We start from the raw sequence: 17185 nt of genomic DNA, 5'->3' as shown, positions 1-17185 counted from the left end.
AGAGAGAAAAAACAAAACATAGTGACCCAATTTATATGGGAAAACAGGCCAAAAACCGTACAACACATTATTGATTAAGGGACGATCGTGCGAAAAACCAACAATGCCGACGTCGGCCAAACTCAACTCCACCACCAAAATGCCCATAACCCGAAGATGTGTGGGCGAACTCTTTGGAGACGCCTTCAAGAAGCATCGTCGCCTGTATCCTTCGACATCCTATCGAACCAAGGCTTTCACCCGAAGCCACCACACCAGCTCTGCCAGACCTAAGGAAAAGGCCCTGCATTAAGAGAGAGAGAGAGAGAGAGATGTTTTAAAACAATTTACAAGGGGGAATTACGGCCAGCTGCCTAGACAACATGTAGAAAGGAAGAAACAAAGTGGAAGAAAGAAAGAGGCAAAACGTAGAGAGGATGCGGTTCTGGGTATTCGGCTTTAGTGAGAGGTCTGGGTATTCGACTCAGACATTCTGCGGTTTGGTGAGAGGTCTGGGTATTCGGCTCAGACATTCTGCACCCCTTCCTCCAGTGGATAGGAGTAGCCACAGATGTTGCCAAGATGATGACTTTAGACTTATTGATGTATTACTTTGTAAGGTCTTAGCGAATAATTAATGAATGGTTGTATGCATCGCCCAGATACAGAAGCCGGGGGTCATCGTTCTTTTCAAAAAAAAGGAGAGGATGCAGTTACGGTGAATATTGTGCAACGGGTGTCCCGAAGTCTAGGTGATAAAGACATAATGTGCTCTTGCTCCAGCCAATGGTATGGGTTAGGACGTATTTTTAATGGGCCTGGATCTTAATTTCTTCAACTCTCTCTGATTCATACTAATTGACGCTAGTTTAATACAAAATTATACTAACTAGCTTTAGTTAATATGAATCAGATGAAGTATTAAGTTTGTTAGCTAAGAATGTCATATAACATTCAATTCCTAGTACCTCATAGGAGAAAGTGCATATATGCAGGCGCAGCTCCCTAATATCTCACCATCAAATATGCATAGGGATCTTCACCACTATATGTATTCATCATTTTAGTTACATGTATGTTGGAGGTGGATTAGGAGCACTCGACGACGCACACATACGAAATCTCCGCCGCCCGCCTGCAATCTTGGGATCCGTGCCACTTTGGCGGAAATCATTCCAGGCTGTGAATATGCCACCGGCTCCGTTGGACGAAACAGTAGATACATGTTCTTGGTCATTTATTATATCCACTCTGGGACGTTCAGGTACAGAACAGTTGTCTGGAGGTAATTAATTTACTCGACCATCACCTACCTGTGGAGTCTTCTCCTTGCACGCAAGCACTCCATTGCCAGATCTAAAAATCATGCTTACTCTCGTCTGCTACTAGTGATTTCAGCACAAACAAAATTCGCAGAGAAGAAGGGGATTTGAGTTTGGTAATACTAGTGTGCGTCCGCTGATTAGCAAGAATCTGTATCTGCTATTCTTTTTCGGCGGAAGGAGATGAGCAATTCAGCAGATCCGCTTGTCCATCCTCCACCCGGCATCGATTCCAGGTAAGTTCTTTTGGTTATGAACTGATTGATAACTCCGACTGCTTTATTAGTTGCCCTGATATTTAGTATGATTTTGCTACGGGCCCCTTGTAGATCGAATCAAGATATAAGAGCCGACGAGTGCGCTGCCGGCATAGCACAGATGTCAGTCAAAGAGGTGCGTGCACTGTCGACCGTAGCTGAAGCGGACGAGATCGATTCTTCGAATGGAAGCACAGAGCAGCACGTCTCAACAGTTCTAGATGGAGACCCTGGGTCGAAATCAAGGACTCCTAATCTTATTGATGTCGAAAGTGAAAACAGCGGCTGGGTTCGACGGTTAGGTTTTTTCTGTACATGTTCCATGACATTTTTGCTTTCTCAGCTTGATGCACACGTTGTAGTGGAGCAAAGAGTGCACATCCGCCCGATGTCTAAAGCGCTAGCTGTGATGGAGGTTGGAGATATTATCAGTGAGAACCACTCAGGAGAGGTAGACACAATATTTGTTGTTACAAATATTCATTGTTTATCTATTCTGCGCGATCTAAGAAATTGTAACGGACAAAAACTCAGGCATTCGTAGGTTCTGACGTGAAAGAAAGGATGAATCATGTCATGAACGAAGATAATCCGTTGATAGCACAGGTCTTTTTTTGGAATCCTTTTTTGAAATAAATTATATTATTTGAGATAGACATTTTTGTTTCTTATTATTATATAACATATTTTCAATTTTTTTAATGTTAGGAACATGTGTGTTTCGAGATCGAAGAAGGATACAGAGAGACCGATCCATATGTGTCAACTTTGTTTGATGAAATTTTGTACGTGGAAGACGAGGAAGACTGTTGCTCGCGCGTTTCTTTTAAATTCAAATCCGAGAAGGATGACATCCATATGAGGGACAAGAGGTGGACAGCTTGGCGTGCAAAAGGCTTAAAATGTATGGCAAGGCAGTACTCACTGCCATTTAAGTAATAGTTATGTATAACCACGTGCCACTTGTATTGGCGATCTATCTATGAGAATAAAAATATGCATTTTATGAATTTGGGTTTTAAGAGGAATTAATCCCATGTGGCACGTAAATTTTCAATTGGATTACGTTTTTATGTTGATATCTCTCAGAATGCGTGTGTTTCTTTAATCGAATTTATTGACTTGTAAATATATATATTAATCAATGATTCCAACGAAACATACATCCAATTTTTTTTCACATTACACTTCCGCTAGGGATCGATCGCTATGAATTGGTCTATGCATATTGACGTAGGCTGCAGGGCTTTAAATCGTGTGCATTTAAAATGAAACGTGTGCAGAGAAGCCGGTTTCGTCGTGCCAAAAGTCTTCAATCGTACGCATAAAGAATGATAAGAATTAATTGTTATAGCATATGTAATTTTTTGGACAGCTACTTGTTACCAATGTGAAGCGTGCAAAGTTAAAGGTAAAAAATTGAATGTGATTCTGTAAGGGTTTTGAGCACTAAATTCACCTTTTAATGGCCTGCCAAGGTAGGCGGAAAACAGTATTTATTTATTTTTATTTTTCCACGCAAATGGTAAGTCACACAAAGTTTCCGAGACCAGCCTACAAGTACAGCATCGCATGTAAAGCATAGACGTTTGCGTGGTCGTAGTTCTTTGCTCCAGAGAGGTTTGTTCTCACATGCCTGAGTAGATCAAATCCATTGCAAGCCTGCGAACGGAGTGCCAAGAAGGTTAGCTTTTCTCTTGAAGATTTATCTTTTTGACCGTCGCATGCGTCAGAATATATTTTTTTATAACTGGAGGATATGAGAACCATCTACCAGGGAGGAAGAAGGTGCGAGAGCTAGCTGGAGGATATGAACGGCTCTTGATGATATGATATGCAGTAGTGAGAAAGCTGCAAGCTGCAGGTTTTTTATAACTGACGAGAGGAGGAAGATGACCGTTGTAGTGAGGATTGAGCCGTTGCGAGGAAGAGACGAGCGTGTGCATTAACTTCATTTGGGTGGTTGGGAGTTGGCAGATGAGAGGGCGTGAAGGACAGGACGACATCCATTTGTGTGGACTTGGACAGAAAACGCGTGCACTGTGTAGATGATATACCAAACAGTACAAAGGAATACTAGAAGTGAAAATGTGTGAATACGAAACAGCTAATATAGCGAGTGGGAATCCCGATGCTAGTGGATGGGATGGATTAGAGTGAGCGTACACTAGTAGAAAAGAGGGCTTTGGTTCAGGCCGGGTCAGCCCATTAGTCCCGGTTCAGTCCAGAACCGGGACCCATGGGGCACTGGTCCCGATTCGTGAGGCCAGGGGCCTGCCGGGCCTCGTGGGGGCATTGGTCCCGGTTCGTCTGGCTCCTTTAGTCCCGGTTGGTGGGACGAACCGGGACCAATGGGCCTCGCTCCTGGCCCATCACCATTGGTCCATGTTGGTGGCTTGAACCGGGACCACAGACTGCCCTTTAGTCCCGGTTCATACCACGAACCGGGACCAATGAGGTGCCTATATATACCCCTCGCCCGCGAGTAGAGCACTCCAGTGCTCTGTTTTTCTCTGGCCGGCGAGGGGAGGGCTTTGTGGTGCTCTACCTCACCTCCTATGCACATGAGGTGTTCGATGAAATGCCCGAGCCACACTAGTTAAGCTTTCTCGTCTCGAAACTCGACCTCAAAGCTCCATTTTCCTTGAGATTTGTCTAGGTTTAGCGGCCCGTCATGTCCCATTCCCGTCTTCACCGCCGTCGATCGCCCGCGCCGATCTCGTCGCCGGCACCACCGTGGTGAGCCTCTTGTTCTTATCTTCTTTCTGAAAGAAAAAATTCTTACTTTAGATAGATACTTGTCTAATTTTCTTACTCTTTTATTGCTTGTTATTATATAGTGCGATGGTTTTGGTATCAACCCCGTCGGCCCTCGTCCTGTCTATGATTCGGATGTGGTATATATTATCTTTATAACTATTGGTTCATTTATTGTTTATGAAAATTATGCCGACCAACGTGACATAGATTTTATTTATCTAGGAGGTATGTGAACCGGAAATTCCAACCGACCCTATTGTCGAGAGGTTAAATTTAGTTGAAGAAGAAAACAATTTTTTGAAGGAAAAAATAAAAAAATTGAGGAGGAGAAGATGATATTGGAGTTGCATGTTGCGGATGTCGTCGATGATCATAAGATCAAGATGGATGCAATGCACTTGAAGATTAGAAAGATTAGAAAATATGCCATTCATACCGAGGCTTGGTATCATTATGCCGTTGGATCAATTGTTACCTTGGTTGCGATTATGATCGCATTTGTTTTCGCATTGAAATGTTTTACATAGTTTCAATGTATGATTAATTAGATGCTCTGGAGAGCTATATGTTGTTAGATGAGAACTATGTATGTACTTTGGTTTTAATGTGATGATGAACTTCTATTAATTTGGTCACTTAATTATCTATTCATGATGTTCTGTAATGGTTTTTGACACACTTACTTATATATAATGCACGCAGATGAACCGGCAATGGATGTACGGTGACAGACACACCTCCGAGTACATTAAGGGCGTGCATGATTTTCTCGAAGTGGCTGAGGCAAACAAGCAGAATGGTTTTATGTGTTGTCCATGCCCTAAATGCGCCCGCCTCAACTGAAGAACAAACCATGGCGGGTTCTGACAACCCGGAGATTCCCAGCTCAGCTCAACTGGCTGACGACCCGGATGTGGTGATTACCCGGACTGAATATGTTGAGCCGGGAAGACCCACTGTGCTGGCCGGATGCTCTGCCAAAGAAGAACTGCTGGTGCGCCGCAGGGCTAGACTGGAGATCACTGACTATGCTAACTTGAGCATTGGAGACATTGTTTCTGGTTACATTGGTCAAGTGCACAACAGCCGGGACCTGGAGATTGATATGGTAAAGCAGATACAGCAAAAATCGGAGATACAACTCTCTTGCTTACTCCATAGTCATCCTTACCATGCTAGCCCCCAAGTCTATTACTTATGATAGAATATGTTGTAGACTTAACTTCCGGCTTACCTTCATGAACCGGCAATTGTAAATAGAATCTTTCAGGATACATTAGCCCCCAAGTGCCAAGTGTCTTTGCTTGCAAAGTGCTTGGGACTTTAATGTTGCATAATAATCACTCACACTGTAACCCGGAATTTGTATAGGCTGTCTGCAAGAAATTTGAATCTGAAATCTCTGAGCTGAAGAACCGCCTGAAGACTCAGGAAACTGAGACCCGGAAGGCCAATGCCAAATTTGAGTTCAGTGTTGCTGCTCAAGAAAAACTGAAGAAGAAATTTGAAACAGAAAGAAAGACTTGGGCCGAGGAGAGAACTGCCTTGCTCAGCCGGGCCGAACAAGCAGAGGCTGCTCTGACTGAGACAACCGCCGAACTCTCCGGCTTAAAACGCCATGTGTCACAGATGGTCTCCGCAATCTTCGGTTAGTCATTTTGCCAGCCTTTAACAAGTTTACATTTTTTATGTCTTATAAGTCCCACCATTGCCATTCAGCTCACCTGACTTTGTTAAACAGGTCCCAGAAGCTCCAACCTGAATCAGAATGTTCTGACCAAGCTGAAGGCCGTGTACACCTTGGTGGAGCAACTCTACACCGGGTCACATCGTGCGTTAGCCGTTGTGGCTCTGTCCAACGAGGTTCCGACTCACCTGGCGGACGTACTCAGGCGGCTTGCCGTTCTTCCTCAGCGCTTCCAAGAGCTAAGACGAGCCTCTGCAAGAGCCGGAGCTATAGCTGCGCTGAGCCGGGCCAAGGCTTTTCTCCCGGAGCTAGACCCGGCCGACATCGCTCTTGGATACCCCAGCCTGAAGGAAGACGGCACCCCCTTTGACCAGAAAGACTTCGCTGCCTGTGTGAAGAGCGTGCGCCCGGTGGCCACCCTGATTGGAATGACACCGACCTTACCAAGTATCAGCCGGGCTATGATGCGAAAAATCAGAGGATCCCCACTCCACGCTATGAAGCAATCAGCTTGATCCCTCCGACTCGTAAGCATACCTTCGCCCTAGAAGTTGACCCGGCCGGGTTAATTGATGACGAGGCTCAGTTTGAAGCTTTGAGCGGCATTGACTGGAAATCATCAACCTTCCAAGTCATGGAATCAGCCGGAGGAGCGGAGAGGGATGAGCCGGAAGCTTAGGCCAACAAGCACCTTGATTTTTAGGCGGCTCATGGTTACGCCTTAAAAACAATGCCTCACCTTTTGGACTCGGGGAATCTTGTAATAGAGTAGGACAAAACACTAAATTTTATCGTGCCATCGTGCACGTGCTGAATGCTTAACTCCATCGAAGCTGCTTCTATATATTCCTCCGGGTTATAATTGATCAGTTATTTTCCTTAAGCTTAAAGAACTGTCTTTAATTGTTCTGCATAGAAAAATAAATCACAAGTCTCTAGGCGGCTTACCGCATGGAGAGTCATATACTTAACCCGGAGCATAACCAAGGTCGTAAAGGACCGGCTCTCAACCGTATCTTCAGGATAACCACAATAGTCTACCTGCAAACCTTGCAAGTATATGTCCAGTTTACGTAACCCAAATAATGAGGTTGAGAACTCAACTCCGGTTCACCAGCATCGATAATGCTTATTGTATGCTAGCAACATTGTTAATCAAAGTTAAGCCGGCGGAGCAAGAACCGCCCTTGCACACTGTTGATATGATCAAAATAACTTGTTGCAAACCAAAAGATCAAAACTTAAGTGCTTCTGATTCGAATACGACCAGAGAACCGTCCCAAAGGGGTTAAGCTAAGATTCGAATGCGATCATATAGCCCCCAGTGGGTTTGGCGTTGCCGATCAAGAGGGTACCGACAGCTATGTTCTCTTAGGTTCGAATACGACCCATGTTTGAACAGGAAGCCCCCAAATGACTTTAAGAGTTGTTTAACGACGCTGATTCGAATACGATCCACGTCGGTTCCCAAAGGGGGTTGAGCTATGATTCAAATATGATCAAGGAAAACTCCCCAATGAGCTCGGCAGTTTGCCAATCAAGTGGGTATCGACAGCTATGTTCTCTTTGGTTCGAATACGACCTATATTTGAACAGGAAGCCCCCAAGTGATCATGTTGTTAACGGCTAGATTCGAATACGATCATCAGCCGGATCCACCTCCAAGTGACCATGTGATGTTGTAATGGAAATAACACATTTACCTTTGGAGGGGAAAAAGACAGAGGTCTTGCTTTATTATTTATCATAATATACACATGGCTATAGAAATATGTACATTATGAGAGCCGGTGGCTCAAGTGTAATAAGGTCGAAGCTGAGCTATGTTCCACGGCCGACGGGTCTCTTCCTCCGACTTGCGTGAATCTTTGTGCTCCCGAACATCGATAAGGTAGTATGACCCATTGTGCAAGTTCTTGCTGACCACAAAGGGCCCTTCCCAAGGCGGGGATAACTTGTGTGCATCTGTTTGATCTTGGATAAGCCGGAGCACCAGATCGCCTTCCTGGAAGACCCGGGACTTAACCCGGCGGCTATGATAACGACGCAATTCTTGTTGGTAAATCGCCGAGCGAGCTGCTGCCACATCACGCTGTTCGTCCAACAAGTCAAGAGCATCTTGGCGCGCCCGCTCATTATCCGCCTCAACATAAGCCGCCACTCGAGGTGAGTCATGACGGATGTCGCTAGGGAGGACTGCTTCCGCTCCATAAACCATGAAGAAAGGCGTGTAACCCGTAGACCTGTTAGGAGTAGTATTGATGCTCCATAACACAGAGGGTAACTCCTCCACCCAACAACCCGGTGTCCGTTGCAAAGGGACCAAAAGCCGGGGCTTGATGCCCTTCAGGATTTCCTGATTGGCTCTCTCAGCTTGACCATTGGATTGAGGGTGAACCACTGATGAAATATCAAGCCGAATATGCTCTCGTTGACAAGACTCCTCCATGGCGCGTTTAGACAGATTAGTACCATTATCAATTATAATGCTGTGTGGAAAACCAAAGCGAAATATCACCCTCTTCATGAACTGAACCGCCGTGGCTGCGTCACACTTGCTAACTGGCTCTGCTTCAACCCACTTTGTGAACTTATCGACCGCCACCAAGAGGTGGGTCTTCTTATCGTTGGATCTTTTAAAAGGCCCAACCATATCAAGCCCCTAGACTGCAAACGGCCAAGTAATTGGAATCATCCTCTATTCTTGAGCCGGCACATGAGCCCGTCGCGAGAACCTCTGACAACCGTCACATTTACTGACCAAGCCCTCCGCATCAGCATGAGCCGTCAGCCAATAAAAACCATGACGAAAAGCCTTGGCCACAAGAGATTTTGAGCCGGCATGATGGCCACAATCCCCTTCATGAATCTCACGTAAGATTTCTTGACCCTCCTCAGGGGGAACACAACGCTGGAAAGTTCCAGTAACACTGCGACGATGCAACTCGCCGTTGATAATGACCATTGATTTAGACCGCCGAGTTATTTGTCTGGCCAAATTTTCATCCTCAGGCAAATCTCCCCGGGTCATGTAAGCCAAGTATGGTACTGTCCAGTCTGGGGTGATGTGGAGAGCCGCCACCAACTGTGCCTCCGGGTCAGGAACAGCCAAGTCTTCCTCTGTAGGCAACTTGACAGAAGGGTTATGCAAAATGTCCAAGAAAGTATTAGGCGGCACCGGCTTTCGCTGAGAACCCAGCCGGCTTAAAGTATCAGCCGCCTCGTTCTTCCTGCGATCGATGTGCTCTACTTGGTAACCCTGAAAATGTCCAGCAATGGCATCAACCTCGCGGCGATAAGCCGCCATGAGAGGGTCCTTGGAATCCCACTTGCCTGACACTTGTTGGGCCACTAAATCTGAGTCGCCAAAGCACCTTACCCGGCTCAAACTCATCTCCTTAGCCATCCGAAGACCATGGAGCAAGGCCTCGTACTCAGCTGCATTGTTAGTACAGGGAAACATCAACCGTAGCACATAGCAAAACTTGTCCCCTCGAGGGGAAGCTAATACAACTCCAGCCCCCGAGCCCTCCAATTGCCTAGACCCGTCGAAGTGTATAGTCCAGTATGTATTATCCGGTTTCTCTTCAGGCACCAGTAGCTCTGTCCAATCATTGATGAAATCCACCAATGCTTGAGATTTGATAGCAGTGCGTGGCACGTATTTCAGACCGTGAGGCCCAAGCTCTATAGCCCACTTAGCCACCCTCCCCGTGGCTTCTCTGTTTTGGATGATATCTCCTAGGGGAGCCGAACTAACTACAGTGATAGGGTGACCCTGGAAATAATGCTTAAGCTTCCGGCTTGCCATGAATACCCCATAAACAAGCTTCTGCCAATGTGGATACCGTTGCTTGGACTCAATGAGCACTTCACTAACGTAGTAAACCGGCCGCTGAACCGGATACTCCTTACCCTCTTCCTTGCGCTCCACCACCACAACCACACTGACGGCTCGTGTGGTAGCGGCCACATACAGCAATAAGGGCTCCTTGTCAACAGGAGCAGCAAGAACTGGGGGCTCAGCCAGCTGTCTCTTCAAATCCTCAAAAGCAGCATTGGCAGCATCATTCCAGACAAAGTCATCTGTTTTCTTCATCAACTGGTACAGCGGCATGGCCTTTTCACCCAAACAGCTTATAAACCGGCTTAAAGCAGCGATGCGACCCGCCAGACGCTGGACGTCGTTTATACACGCCGGCTTAGCCAGAGAGGTGATTGCCTTGATCTTTTCTGGGTTAGCTTCAATGCCTCTGTGAGAAACCAGAAAACCCAAGAGCTTGCCTGCAGGAACACCAAAAACACACTTGGCCGGGTTAAGCATCATCTTGTAGACCCAGAGATTATCAAAAGTTTCTCTCAGATCATCTATCAAGGTCTCCTTCTCCCTGGATTTAACCACAATATCATCCACATAAGCATGAACATTGCGCCCAATCTGGTTATGAAGACAATTCTGCACGCAACGCTGGTAAGTCGCCTGTGCACTCTTGAGCCCAAAAGGCATAGATACATAACAAAAGGCTCCAAAAGGAGTGATGAACGCTGTCTTCTCCTGGTCCTTAACTGCCATTTTAATTTGATGGTATCCAGAATATGCATCCAAAAAACTTAAGCGCTCACAACCCGCCGTAGCATCAATAATCTGATCAATACGGGGGAGAGCAAAAGGATCAGCCGGACAAGCCTTGTTTAAATCTGTGTAATCCACACACATCCGCCAGGTGCCGTTCTTCTTAAGCACGAGCACCGGGTTAGCTAACCATTCTGGATGAAAACTTCAACGATAAACCCGGCCGCCAAGAGCCGGGCCACCTCCTCACCAATGGCTTTCCGCCTCTCCTCATTAAACCGCCGAAGGAATTGCCTGACCGGCTTAAATTTCGGATCAATATTGAGAGTGTGCTCAGCGAGTTCTCTAGGTACACCTAGCATGTCAGAAGGTTTCCATGCAAAAATGTCCCTGTTCTCACGAATGAACTCGGTGAGCGCGCTTTCCTATTTCGGATCCAGATTGGCACTGATGCTAAACTGCTGAGATGAGTCACCTGGAACGAAGTCAACAAGTTTAGTCTCATCAGCTGACTTAAATTTCATTGCCGGCTCATGCTCCGTGGTCGGCTTTTTCAGAGATGTCATATCTGCCGGGTCAACATTGTCCTTGTAAAACTTCAACTCCTCTGTTGCACAAACAGATTCTGCATAAGCCGCGTCACCTCCTCACACTCCAAGGCTATCTTCCGGCTGCCATGAACCGTAATGGTCCCATTGTGACCCGGCATCTTGAGCTGCAAATACACGTAACACGGCCGTGCCATGAACTTGGCGTAAGCCGGCCGCCCAAATATAGCATGATACGGACTTCTTATCTTAACCACCTCAAAGGTTAATTTTTCCGCCCTGTAGTTGTACTCATCTCCAAAAGCCACTTCCAGCTCGATCTTACCAACTGGATATGCCGACTTACCAGGCACCACACCATGGAAAACAGTATTGGACTGGCTGAGATTCTTCTCAATCAATCCCATACGACGGAAAGTCTCATAATAAAGGATGTTGATGCTGATGCCTCCGTCCATGAGCACTTTAGTGAATTTATATCCCCCCACCTGAGGAGCCACCACCAGGGCCAGGTGACCCGGATTATCGACCCGGGGAGGGTGATCTTCCCTACTCCACACAATAGGCTGCTCAGACCATCTTAAACAGCGTGGAACCGCCGGCTCAACAGCATTCATAGCCCTCTTATGAAGCTTCTGATCTCGCTTGCACAGACTGGTGGTAAACACATGATACTGTCCACCATTGAGCTGCTTTGGATTGGTCTGGTATCCCCCCTGCTGCTGTTGATGACCCTGGCCGGACTGCTGATTAAAGCCCCCTTGAACATTCTGAGGATTGGAATTTGAGCCGTCGCCCGGGCCATGAAAGCCGCCGGCGCCTGAACCGCCGCCCGAGCCATTGTTGCCATTAAAGGCATTGGAATTCTTAAAGGCCTTCATGATTGCGCAATCTTTCCATAGATGAGTAGCTGGCTTCTCCCTAGAGCCATGCCTTGGACAAGGCTCATTCAACAACTGCTCAAGCGTCGGGCCTGACCCGCCGGCTCGGGGAGGTGGCCTCCCCTTACGTCACTGGTTGTTACCCTGTGAGCTGGCGTTGGCCACAAACTCTATGCTGCCATCAGCCTTACGCTTGCTACCTCCTTGGTTCGCCGGGTTATGCTGAGGACCCTTGCCATTGCCGTTCTTCTTTCCCTTCCCTATCCTTTCATCATCCGACGCGGGGTCCTTGGTACTATCAGAGTTGGCGTACTTGACGAGAGCCGCCATCAGCGTACCCATATCATTGCAATCGCGCTTGAGCTGCCCGAGTTTCATCTTCAGGGGCATGAAACGACAATTCTGCTCCAACATTAAGACTGCAGAGCCGGCATCCATCTTATCAGATGAATGTATTATCTCTTTGACCCGGCGAACCCAATGGGTTGTAGACTCACCCTCCTGCTCCTTACAGTTAGTCAAATCCACAATGGACATAGACTGCCTACAGGTATCTTTGAAGTTTTGGATGAACCGGGTTTTAGCTCAGCCCAAGACCCGATAGAATTCAGTGGCAGCCCTTTCAACCAAGTGCGGGCAGTCCCATCTAACATCATGGTGAAGTACTTGGCCATTGCCGCTTCACTGACCTCCAGCAACTCCATAGCCATCTCGTAACTCTCGATCCATGCTCCGGGTTGCAAATCAGCTGTGTAATTAGGCACTTTCCTTGGCCCTTTGAAATCCTTGGGCTGACGTTCGTTACGGAGAGCCGGCACCAGACAAGGAACACCTCCAGTCCTCGTAGGTATACCCACGTCGATGGAAGCCATCGGATAAGCCGGGTGTGGCTGGTAAGCCGTCAACTGAGGCACCTGCTCCGCCTCTTACCGTGCTCTGTCTTGGTCTACCGCGTGAAAGGCTCCGTTATGAGCCGGGCCGTGGCCAGGAGGCAAGTCATGGCGTCGGACATTACTTGAGCCGGTCGCTGAGACCATGTGTCTGCTATAACTCGGGCTCCGGCCTGGACGAGGGGTTGAATGAATCCTGTCTTGGCTATAAGAATATGCCTCTTGCTGCACCAGAGCCGTCTGAAGGAGTTCTCTGACCCGGCGGGTTTCGACCGCCGTAGGAGAGTCACCATCGATTGGGAGAGTCGCCAGCCGCGCCGCCGCGGCGACCATGTTTTCCAACGGGTTGGCATAATGACCCAGTGGTATTGGCACGTACTGAGGCGGGGCAGGGGTCACCCGGGGAGGTCCCATCACTAGGGGCTGAATTGGCGTTCCAGCCCCGGGAAATATGATCTCTGGCGGGTTACTAGGCCCTGCACCAGGCGTATTGAAGAGGTTTCGAGGATCGTAAACCAGAGGGAGTCGAGATTGGGCCTTTTGATGCCTCCTTCTCATGACCTCATTGGACGCGTTTTGATCCATCGTGAGCCGGAAAGACTGTGCCTGAATCAGCTGGGCGTCGAGGGCCGCCCTCTCTGCAGCCATCCTGATCCCTTCCGCCGCCAGATCCTCCTTGGCTTTTGCTAGATCCAACTTTAACTGTGCCACCTCCGCGTGATGCTGAACTTGATCCGCTGGGGCGACCGTAGCGGTTAACAGGGCCGTCATCTTGTCTGTGAGATCCATCAACACCTGAGCGGGCGAGGGCACAGGGCTTCCTGACCCGGCGGCGGGGTTTTGAACAGGTTGTGCGCCGGCCATGAAGATTCCAACCCGGCTCGGCGGCTCGAAGGGGTCCGGAATGGTGTCGCCATCGGAACAACCCCTGAGCCTGCCATCTTGAAGTTGATACAACGAGTTTGACTCATCCGTAGACGACTCGCCGTCAGAGCCGGCGGCCGTCTCATCACCAGATCCAGATCCTTCAGAGAGTCCTCCATGGACACATCCCACGAAGGCATGCTTCAAGGCAGGTAGAGCCCGGGCGGGTCATGCACGCTGAGCCGTCTCGATGAGATCGGCGCAGAGATCCGGCTGAGGGCCCGGCTCACCAATCTTGCCAATGAAGACATGGATTCCGCCGAAGGGGACCCGGTACCCGTACTCGATTGAGCCGGCGTCGGGGCCCCAGTTTGCGTTGTCGATGTAGATCTTGCCGCGACGACTCTTGGTCATCCGGCCCACAGCGTATCCCTTGAGCCCTTCGAAGCTGCCCTTCAAGAACTCAAATCCACCATGCGCTGGCCCCACGGCGGGCGCCAACTGTCGTGGAATTGTCACGGCAGATGTCCTCGTGCAAGGACTTAGTCATGGAGCCATCGCAGCTAGAAAGCTTAAAGGGGTTAAACGGGACAAGGAACACGAGGGTTATACTGGTTCGGCCCCTTACAGTGAAGGTAAAAGCCTACGTCCAGTTGAGGTGGTATTGATTAGGGTTTTGACAACCAGGAGCTAAACCGTCCTGCCTGGTTATCGATTTTGTCTTGCTTGCCCCTAAACCGCCGCCGGGTCGTCCCTTTATATAGAGAGGTTGACGCCCAGTGGCTCTCAGAGTCCCGGCCGGCTCATAACAGTGTCCCGCTCGGACTCTTAACTATTCTTGCCTTACACTACAAGTTTCACCATAACGGCGGTTATCACTACGGGCCTTAAGCCATCTCCGGGTCTTAAGCCCATTATTGACCCACCGTCTTCAAGTTTGGTACTGAGCTTCGCATGATGACCATTATGATGTAACCCGGCCCCTCCTGGGCGGGTGACTCTAATGGTTATATCCTCAACACTTACTCTGACCGGAAAATCCTTCACACCCACCTGCTTTACAAGGGGTTCATGCCACACTATCATGTTTGGATGAGGCACGGAGAAATAGGGGTTATGATGGAAGACAGCGAAGAAGAAGAGGACGATGACAACTATGTGCCCCCTGAATACGGTGATGCTGCAACGGGGGAAGCTGCTGAAGATCAAGAGGAACCAGTGCCCGATGATGATGATCTCCGCCGGGTCATTGTCGATGCAAGGACGCAATGCGAAAGTCAAAAGGAGAAGCTGAAGTTCGATCGCATGTTAGAGGATCACAAAAAAGGGTTGTACCCAATTGCGAAGATGGCAACACAAAGCTCGGTACCGTACTGGAATTGCTGCAGTGGAAGGCAGAGAATGCTGTGTCTGTCAAAGGATTTGAGAAGCTATTGAGAAAATTGAAGAAGAAGCTTCCAAAGGATAACGAATTGCCCGACAGTACATACGCAGCAAAGAAGGTCGTATGCCCTCTAGGATTGGAGGTGCAGAAGATACATGCATGCCCTAATGACTGCATCCTCTACCGCGGTGCGTACAAGGATCTGAACGCATACCCGGTATGCGGTGCATTGCGGTATAAGATCAGACGAGATGACCCTGGTGATGTTGACGGCGAGCCCCCCAGGAAGAGGGTTCCTGCGAAGGTGATGTGGTATGCTCCTATAATACCACGGTTGAAACGTCTGTTCAGAAACGAAGAGCATGCCAAGTTGATGCGATGGCACAGTGAGGACCATAAGAAAGACGGGAAGTTGAGAGCACCCGCTGACGGGTCGCAGTGGACAAAAATCAAGAGAAAGTACTGGGCTGAGTTTGCAGGTGACCCAAGGAACGTATGGTTTGGTTTAAGCGCGGATGGCATTAATCCTTTCGGGGAGCAGAGCAGCAATCACAGCACCTGGCCCGTGACTCTATGTATGTATAACCTTCCTCCTTGGATGTGCATGAAGCGGAAGTTCATTATGATGCCAGTTCTCATCCAAGGCCCTAAGCAACCCGGCAACGACATTGATGTGTACCTAAGGCCATTAGTTGAAGAACTTTTACAGTTGTGGAATGGAAACGGTGTACGTACGTGGGATGAGCACAAACAGGAGGAATTTAACCTGCACGCATTGCTGTTTGTAACCATCAACGATTGGCCCGCTCTCAGTAACCTTTCAGGACAGACAAACAAGGGATACCACGCATGCACGCACTGTTTAGATGACACTGAAAGTATATACCTGGACAAATGCAGGAAGAATGTGTACCTGAGCCATCGTCGATTTCTTTCGACCAACCATCAATTTCGAAAGAAAGGCAAGCATTTCAAAGGCGAGGCAGATCACCGGAAGAAGCCCGCCATACGTACCGGTGATCACGTACTTGCTATGGTCAATGATTTACACGTAATCTTTGGAAAGGGTCCCGGCGGACTAGCTGTTCCGAATGACGCTGAGGGACACGCAGCCATGTGGAAGAAGAAATCTATATTTTGGGACCTACCCTACTGGAAAGACCTAGAGGTCCGCTCTTCAATCGACGTGATGCACGTGACGAAGAACCTTTGCGTGAACCTGCTAGGCTTCTTGGGCGTGTATGGGAAGACAAAAGATACACCTGAGGCACGGGAGGACCTGCAACGTTTGCACGAAAAAGACGGCATGCCTCCGAAGCAGTATGAAGGTCCTACCAGCTACGCTCTTACGAAAGAAGAGAAAGAAATATTCTTTGAATGCCTGCTCAGTATGAAGGTCCCGACTGGCTTCTCATAACTGCCACGTGATTATGACGCAACTGCTTCCGGTTGCATTGAGGGGGCTTCTACCGGAAAACGTCTGATTAGCCATTGTGAAGCTATGTGCATTCCTCAATGCCATCTCTCAGAAGGTGATCGATCCAGAAATCATACCAAGGCTAAGGAGTGATGTGGCACAATGTCTTGTCAGTTTTGAGCTGGTGTTCCCACCATCCTTCTTCAATATCATAACGCACGTCCTAGTTCATCTAGTCGACAAGATTGTCATTCTGGGGCCCGTATTTCTACACAATATGTTCCCCTTTGAGAGGTTCATGGGAGTCCTAAAGAAATATGTCCGTAATCGCACTAGGCCAGAAGGAAGCATCTCCATGGGCCATCAAACAGAGGATGTCATTGGGTTTTGTGTTGACTTCATTCCTGGCCTTAAGAAGATAGGTCTCCGTAAATCGCGGTATGAGGGGAGATTGACTGGAAAATGCACGCTAGGAGCGGACTCAATAATATGCAGGGACGGGCATTCTTGGTCTCAAGCACACTACACAGTTCTACAGAACTCTACCTTGGTGACCCCGTATGTCGATGAACACAAGAACAGTCTGCGCTCCAAACACCCGGAGCAGTGCGATGACTAGATTA

General features: G+C 48.3%; 1 long non-coding RNA gene across 1 annotated transcript; it reads left to right on the top strand.

The window, feature by feature from the left end:
- The first annotated feature begins 1277 nt into the window (after nt 1-1277).
- On the top strand, nt 1278-3015 carry LOC120964110 (uncharacterized). Its single transcript, XR_012183750.1, has 3 exons — nt 1278-1537; nt 1631-2009; nt 2267-3015. It is a non-coding gene; the product is annotated as an uncharacterized lncRNA (long non-coding RNA).
- The last annotated feature ends 14170 nt before the right edge of the window (nt 3016-17185 follow it).

The sequence above is a fragment of the Aegilops tauschii genome, chromosome 5 (genome assembly GCF_002575655.3).
Source record: "Aegilops tauschii subsp. strangulata cultivar AL8/78 chromosome 5, Aet v6.0, whole genome shotgun sequence".
Classification (NCBI taxonomy): Eukaryota; Viridiplantae; Streptophyta; class Magnoliopsida; order Poales; family Poaceae; genus Aegilops; species Aegilops tauschii.
The sequence above is the reverse complement of the archived record's forward strand: the minus strand, read 5'-3'. Positions and strand labels throughout refer to the sequence as shown.